Source organism: Bos indicus, chromosome 19, assembly GCF_029378745.1.
Source record: "Bos indicus isolate NIAB-ARS_2022 breed Sahiwal x Tharparkar chromosome 19, NIAB-ARS_B.indTharparkar_mat_pri_1.0, whole genome shotgun sequence".
NCBI lineage: Eukaryota > Metazoa > Chordata > Mammalia > Artiodactyla > Bovidae > Bos > Bos indicus.
In genome coordinates this window covers 8,760,313-8,768,456 of record NC_091778.1, presented here as the reverse complement: position 1 = coordinate 8,768,456, position 8,144 = coordinate 8,760,313, and positions in this window count along the sequence as shown.

The window sequence follows — 8,144 nt, the reverse complement described above, 5'->3', positions numbered from 1 at the left end:
ATGGAAATCGACATAGAAAGTTTTCCCTGGAAACCATTATATTAGTTTTCTTTTGCTTCTCTAATGAATCACCAGGAACTTAGTAACTTAAAACGATACAGGTTATACTCTTACAGTTCTGGAGGTCAGAGTTCCAGAGCTTCTGGGTTGGCTGGACTGTCGGCCTTCTGCAGGGCCTAGGGGAAGATCCATTTTCTTGCCTTTTCCAGCTTCTAGAGGCTGTCCCCATTCTTTGCCTCATCGTCCCACATCACTCCAACTTCTGCTTTCATCATTACATCTTCTTCTCAGACTCTGAGCTCCTGCCTCTCTCTTGTAAGGCTCCTTGTGATCCCATTGGGTCCCCCGGGATAATACAGGAGAACTGGTTATGAACTCCAGTCACACCCACAAAGTCCCTCTTGCTGTGTAAAGTAACAAAGCGGTAGCTTTAGGGGATCAGTGTGTGGACATCTTGGGGTGGGCAGCACTGGGCAGCCTCCCACACTGTAGGATCATCCTGTAGGTCACTGGTGAATTCTCTGCTGTCAGGAATATTCTCTTGCGTCTCTGTTCAATGTGGTCCATGCACTGGGATCTTGATACATACTTGCTAGATGGTTAAATAAATGAGTCTCCTTTCCCTATTTTCCCCTGTTGTCCTATCCTTCTCTCTCTGCTCTTCTGAAATATGTATCTGCTCACAGGAGACACTCGGGCCAGAGACAAATAGGTCAGCGTTTGAACAGAACTAGCAAACTCCCATCCTGCGCTCCTCCTCGTGAAACTTCTTGCACATCTAAGCTGGAAGGGACTCGAGATCATCACCTCTCTCGACTTGCTAAGGGAAGAGGAAATCTTCCCAACCCTTTCACTTCCATGGCGTTGTTTGGTGTTTTTAATTATGACTCACTTTAATAGGTTTGTTTTACCTTCAAAATACATGAATCTCCCTTTCTCATCTTACCCTCACCTCACTGGTAAAGGGTAGGCATCAGGCTTCCCATTTTACAGATGAGGAAACTGAGTCCCTGTGAGCCCAGGACACAAGTATCCTGACTTCTCCTCCCTGCAAACTCCTTCCATTTGGCTCTCCACATTCTCTCTCTTTTTTTTTCACAGTTCAGAATCCCAGAGGGGTTCTAGAAGGGCTTGGAAAGGGAAGCAAGACTTTACTTTTGAGAGACAAAATTTAGTTCAACACATGGGGAAACATTTTGGGAGTCAGTGTTGTCCAAACTAATAGGATCGGTTGCCTAAGGAGAAGCAGGGGACCCGTTGCTTGTCACTGGATGGTTCTTAGCAGAGGCTGGACTTGGAAATTGTTAACCTTACTTAGATAATCTTGAAGTTAAAGGTTTAGCTATAGGCGACCCTGGGGGAGCTTCCCCCCCACCAACACTGCATGGAACTCAGAGCCTGTCCTCATCTGTCTTAGGCATCTAACGTAGGGCTTAGGAGGAGGAGAAGGGGGAGGGGGTACAGAAAAATGGATCTTGCCATGAGGGTGGGGGGCTAATGTAAAGCAAAGCCTCAAATAGGGAGCCCTCCCTACTAGGAGATAGCAATCAAATTATACACATTTTAAATGGCATTCTCGGGATCTGAATGATTTCACATGAAAACTCCGCTTGGAGTCTTGGGCATCTGTTTCTCCTAAAAGGGTAGAAACCCAGAGACTATTTACATATTCTTGGGGCCCAATCACCAATTAAATCTTTTCAGAACCTCAGTCCCCCCCAGTCCTCTGGCCCCCACCCTCTACCAACTCTCTTCATGTTTAGGATTGAATTTCTCGGCAGTCCGGGGCTGCTGCTCTCTTTGGTGATTTATTTATTCAGTTGGATGATTTTTCATCTCTAGCCTCAGCATTCACCTTGGGATCATTGCGAAGTGACCCTGCTTGGGGACCCTCCCCGAACCCGGCCGTAGGCCCAAGCCGGGATGCATTCCTTCAGGCGCCGAGAGGGGCCTGTCTGCGTGTCACCCCTCCGCACCCCGCCTGGCCCCCCCCAGACTGCAACAGAGCCTGCTCCTGGAGACAAGGGCGCACAGCTGGCTGACGTCACCAGGAATGCTCAGGGGCCTGCACGGAGCCGAGATGAGATGTCACTGGGAGCAACTGGACGGTCCGTCCCGTCATCTGCTTCGGAAACGAGCCGGTCCTACAGGGACGGAGAAGTCTGCGGAAACATCTGAGAACGTTGCATCTGGTTGATTTGCCTCCCAGCTCTGCCCTCCTCCTTTCCCGCCCTGCTCACTCTTCGCCTCTGGGGCTTCTGTCCCCAGGAGGCAGTCTACAAGAGCGTTTGGGAGCAGAGCACTTGGAATCCGCCTTGGCTCCCTCCTGGCTCTACTCCTTGCCAGCTGTGTGACGTTGGGCATGGCATGCAAATGGGGCGAACAGTGGGCCCTGCCTCCTGGGGCTTGGGCAATGAATGAATTGGTACTGATGGAGCCCCAGCACTGTTCCCAGCACATAGTAGGCACATGATAGCTGAGGATCATTTGAATTAAGCTGCAACCTCAGAATCAAAGGTCGAGGCCTAGGCATGAGACATTCCATTTAACTGATTAGACGCCTAAGCCTTGACTGTATCTTAACTATGCTCTGGGGAGGTGGAAGCAGGGAGAGCAGAGGGTAGAGGCAGGGGGTGACCTTGAACTTTAACCTCACTAAGCCTCATGGATAAATCAGATGATTTATCTATAAGGTGAAGATGATTCACATTTCAACGTGGCTGTTGAGTTGTGGAGAAGATAGTGTATGAACACTCAGTCCATAGAGAGGACACTCCATACAGTAGAGCAATTGTTACTATTTCTATCAGTATAGTAATCTACTAAATACTCATCATCATCATCATAATATTACATTACTTCAATGTTTACAATAATAACACCAAGTTCCTGCACTCAAGGAGCTCTGTGTTAAGTGGGTAAGACTGGCCTGTAAGTATAGCAACAGAAGGAGGGGCGAGCTGGTCTCCTGTGGATCTGGGCCCAACAGCCAGGGTTCCTGCCCCCCGGGCACTAGTGTGATCGTGGGCAAGTGAGCTCCTGTCTCCTTGCCTCTGTCTTCTCATCTCTAAAAATGTGAGTGGTGATAGGACCCGCTTTGAAAGGCTGGGTGGGGACAAAATGAACCAGGTTGGGTGGACTCTTGATAATGTATGGTACCCACCCTGTGGTTAGCACGATTGAAGCATCAGTTTCAGTCATCACCAGGAACCAGTTCATGCTGCATGGACCTGAGGAGAGTCTTCTGATGCAGGGTGATACTGATGTTGGGCTTTGAAGGTTATGAAAAGAATGTCCATGCATGCGTGGGAGGCATGCAGGGTGGGCTGGGCATTCCAAGCAAAGGGAATGGTCCAAGCTGGAAAGCTGAAAGAGGTGGTTTATTTAGAACGTGAAAATCTGTGCCAATGACCAGGGTACAGGGGAGAGTGAAAGAAGATGAGGCAGGAGGGGGAGGCCCGGGGGCCGGTGGAGGAGCTTTCGTCCCAGGGGAGGGGGTTGGCGTCCGCCCTCGGGGATGGTGGCAGACCTGGAGAGAACGGCCAGGCCTCAGTGCAAAGGACGGACTGAACTCTCCATCCTTCCTGCTCCTTTGTGTCTCCTGGGGTCTTTCAAAGCAACAGTGTCAAGGTTCTGCTCCTGACCAAGGAAATAGGATGGGCTGGGACCTGGGAAGCCTCTAGTTGTTCAGCTCACGCTGGGGAGGCTGGAGGGCTGGAGGCCAGAACATTGTCTTCATACAATTGGGAGGTGGTACGGCTGGAACCAGAGTAGCAGGGTAATCACAGAGACAGGCAGAGATGGAGGGGGTGATGCTGGGGCTAGGGTCCATCCATCTTCCCCCTGGGAGCCACTGGCCTCATCTCTGGGGCTTGGATCCCACCCTGAATCAGAAGTCAAGAGGCTGGCTCTCAAGACCCAGCAGTTCCAGGCATGTGCGTTTTGATAAGCAGTTGGGAATCTGAGTGAAGCCAGGAAGGATTCTCCAGTTCTCCCCCACTCGTGAGCTTGTAACTCCATCCTCCTTCTCTTTAGATAGTGCTAATTCACCAGACTCTCTGCCTGGGGCCGCTCTGATGTCATGGGTTAGCTGTCGTGGTGAGGTCAGCCGGGCCTGGGTGGGTGCTGGCTCAGAGGCAAGCTTGCCAGCCTTTGAAATCAGAGCTGATAGTTTTTAATAACATCAAATTTTAAAATTCATTTCTCACACTGGCGCTTTGGCAGGCGTTTCTCAGGCAGGGCAGGCGGTCTGCTTTGGGGCCCCCAGGGCCGTGCAGCACACTGGCCTAATCCCCTTTCACTTTCAAGGTTCGCAGACACCGCCATTCTCATGACAGCATGGCTCCCCGCCTCGGTGCCTCAGAGTCACTGCGGTTCTGGCCCGTGGCCAGCCTGCGGCCTGTTGGCTACTGCGGCTCTCCTGCTCTCTCTGGGTGTGGGTCCCTTCCCCTCCAGTTTGTCCCAAGGCCTTTAGCATTCATTTTTTTTAAAATTTATTTATTTTTAATTGAAGGATAATTACTTTGCAATATTGGTTTGATTTCTGCCACACATCAACATGAATTAGCCATAGGTGTGCATATATCCCCTCCCTCTTGTACACAGATGATTCTGGGAGCACAGGCATGTCTGTGCTTGTTGACTAGGACAGAGGGAACCCCTAAACTGAGGGCAAATAAAGCGTGGCCTGAACACTTGTCAGGGTGTGGGGAAAGGCAGGGTCTCATTCCTGGGCTAGCACTTTCAGTGGGGTCTTTGGCTTCTGGTCTCTGGGCCTCAGTCTCCCCCTATGAGGTCAGCCGGGCCTCCAAGATTCCTGTCTGCCTCACCACTGTGTGACTTCCTGGGGATGAATCTTCAGCCAGTGATGGGGTCTAGACCCCAAGGGTCGAATCCTCTATATGATCTTCTGGAAGAAAGGCAGAGGGAGGAGACTGGCCTCCTAGGGAACTGTGAAGGGAACACCCATTGGGGTGAGGCAGAGAAGGAGAAGCAGCAAGTCCGGCTGAGATCACACACCCTGGCCCCCTGACTCCTACACCAGCCCTGGGAGCGAGGGGCTGGGTGCCCTTGGTGGAATTGTGGTTTGCAGAGTTTAATGTTCTTAAGTGAAAGAAATGGGATCTGAGACAACTCTTTCAAACTCAACAGTAATAACAGCAGTAGCAATAATAACAGCTCTGAGTCTGAGCGGTTATTGTGTCTTTGGCTCTGTCCTAATTATCTAACTTACTCTGCATCGGGACCTCCCTGGTGGCCCAGTGGTTGAGACTTTGCCTTCCAGTGTAGGGGGTGCAGGTTCAATCCCACATTGGAGAGTTAAGATCTCCAATGCCCAGAAAACCAAAACACAAGCGGTATTGTAACAAATTCAATAAAGATGATCCATGTCAAAAAAAAAACCTTTAAAAAAAAATTTACTTTGCATCATAACCCAAAGAAGTTGAGGTATTTCAAATCCTAAAAGATGATGCTGTGAAAGTGCTGTACTCAATATGCCAGCAAATTTGGAAAACTCAGCAGTGGCCACAGGACTGGAAAAGGTCAGTTTTCATTCCAATCCCAAAGAAAGGCAATGCCAAAGAATGCTCAAACTACCACACAATTGCACTCATCTCACATGTTAGTAAAGTAATGCTCAAAATTCTCCACGCCAGGCTTCAACAGTACATGAACCATGAACTTCCAGATGTTCAAGCTGGATTTAGAAAAGGCAGAGGAACCAGAGATCAAATTGCCAACATTTGTTGGATCATACAGAAAGCAAGGGAATTCCAGAAAAACATCTACTTCTGCTTTATTGACTATGCCAAAGCCTTTGATTGTGTAGATCACTACAGTCTGTGAAAAATTCTTAAAAGAGATGGGAATACCAGACCACCTGACCTGCCTCCTGAGAAATCTGTATGCAGGTCAAGAAGCAACAGAACTGGACATGAAACAGTGGGCTGTTTCCAAATTGGGAAAGGAGTATGTCAAGGCTGTATATTGTCACCCTGCTTATTTAACTTATAAGCAGAGTACATCATAAGAAATGCAGGACTGGATGAAGCACAAACTGGAATCAAGATTGCCAGGAGAAATATCAATAACCTCAGATATGCAGATGACACCACCCTTATGGCAGAAAGCGAAGAAGAACTAAAGAGCCTCTTGATGCAAGTGAGAGGAGAGTGAAAAAGTTGGCTTAAAGTCCAACATTCAGAAAACGAAGATCATGGCATCTGGTCCCATCACTTCATGGCAAATAGATGAGAAAACAGCGGAAACCCTGACAGACTTTATTTTGGGGGGCTCCAAAATCACTGCAGATGGTGACTGAAGCCATGAAATTAAAAGACACTTGCTTCTTGGAAGAACAGCTATGACCGACCTAGACGGCACATTAAAAAGCAGAGACATTACCTTGCCAACAAGGTCCGTCTAGTCAAAGCTATGGTTTTTCCAGTAGTCAGTCACGTATGGATGTGAGAGTTGGACTGTAAAGAAAGCTGAGTGCTGAAGAATGGATGCTTTTGAACTGTGGTATTCAAAACTGTGGAGAAGACTCTTGAGAGTCCCTTGGACAGCAAGGAGATCCAACCAGTCCATCCTAAAGGAGATCAGTCCTGAATATTCATAGGAAGGACTGATGTTGAAGCTGAAGCTCCAATACTTTGGCCACCTGATATGAAGAACAGACTCATTTGAAAAGACCCTGATGCTGGGAAAGATGGAAGGTGGGAAGAGAAGGGGACGACAGAGGATGAGATGGCTGGATGGCATCACCGACTTGATGCACATGAGTTTGAGTAAACTCCGGGAGTTGGTGATGGACAGGGAGGCCTGGTGTGCTGCAGTCCATGGGGTCGCAAAGAGTCGGACACGACTGAGTGACTCAACTGAACTGAACTGATAACCCAAAGAAGTTGATAGTATTAGGATCACCATTTACAGAAAAAGAATCCGAGGGTCTGAGAGGCTCCTTGTTCAAAACAGAGCAGTGGTTCAGTGGTAGGACTGAGTTTCAGGTCTCAGTCTTTCAAACTCTAGAACCTGTGGGCAAAGAATAATTGCGGTCTGAGACTGCAGGAGGACACTGGAAGGAGTCTCGATGTCCCCACATGTCAAGCACTTGTCCTTGTGGAAGCAGAAGCTACTAGATGGCGAAGAGGCATGGGAGGAGCGGCTGGGACAGCTGAGAGCAGGGGAATGGCACGTGCGGGGGGGGGGGGGGGCCTGGCAGATGAGACACCCAAGAGAGAAACCCGGTGTGGCTGACAAAGGCAGACAGAGACCTCTGTCCCTGGCAGTGTGGGGTTTTTGTGGTGGTTTCTCACCACCAGCCGGAGAAGGCAATGGCACCCCACTCCAGTACTCTTGCCTGGAAAATCCCATGGACAGAGGAGCCTGGTGGGCTACCGTCCATGGGGTCGCTAAGGGTCGGATACGACTGAGCGACTTCACTTTCACTTTTCACTTTCATGCACTGGAGAAGGAAATGGCAACCCACTCCAGTGTTCTTGCCTGGAGAATCCCGGGGACGGCGGAGCCTGGTGGGCTGCCATCTGTGGGGTTGCACAGAGTTGGACACGACTGAAGCAACTTAGCAGCTTAGCAGCTCACCACCAGCACCCATGAGGTCCAAGTCTTGAATCACTAATAAGAACCCTCTCCGCCCCCATCTCCGCTGTTGTCCTGCAGCCTCCACTCCTACCGCACCCACCCATTGCATTCCTAACATGAAATTTTCTGACCCTGAAGTCAAAGAAGCTTGACTGAAACACAGATGAGCCTGCTGCAGAGTCTGGGAAGGACAAGTCAGGGTCCCCATTTCAGGAGTGTCCTTGTTAAGCTTTCTTGACCTCAGCTCCATGATGTTGAAGTCGACTACACCTCTTTCCTGGAGAAAACTCAAACGCATACATATAGAGCAGTGCCTGGCACGTAACAGGTGCTCAATAAATACTATATACATTACATAAACCTCTACGTCTCTCTTGGCAGATTCCCACAACTCCCATATGAGACAAGGTGGCATTTTAATCCCATTTTACAGATGAGGAAATTGAGGCTCATGGAGTTTAGATGACTTGTCCAAGGTCCCATGGCTTGAAGCAAAGATGCAAAATTATCCCTGAGCATGTTTAGTGGTGCAAACATGA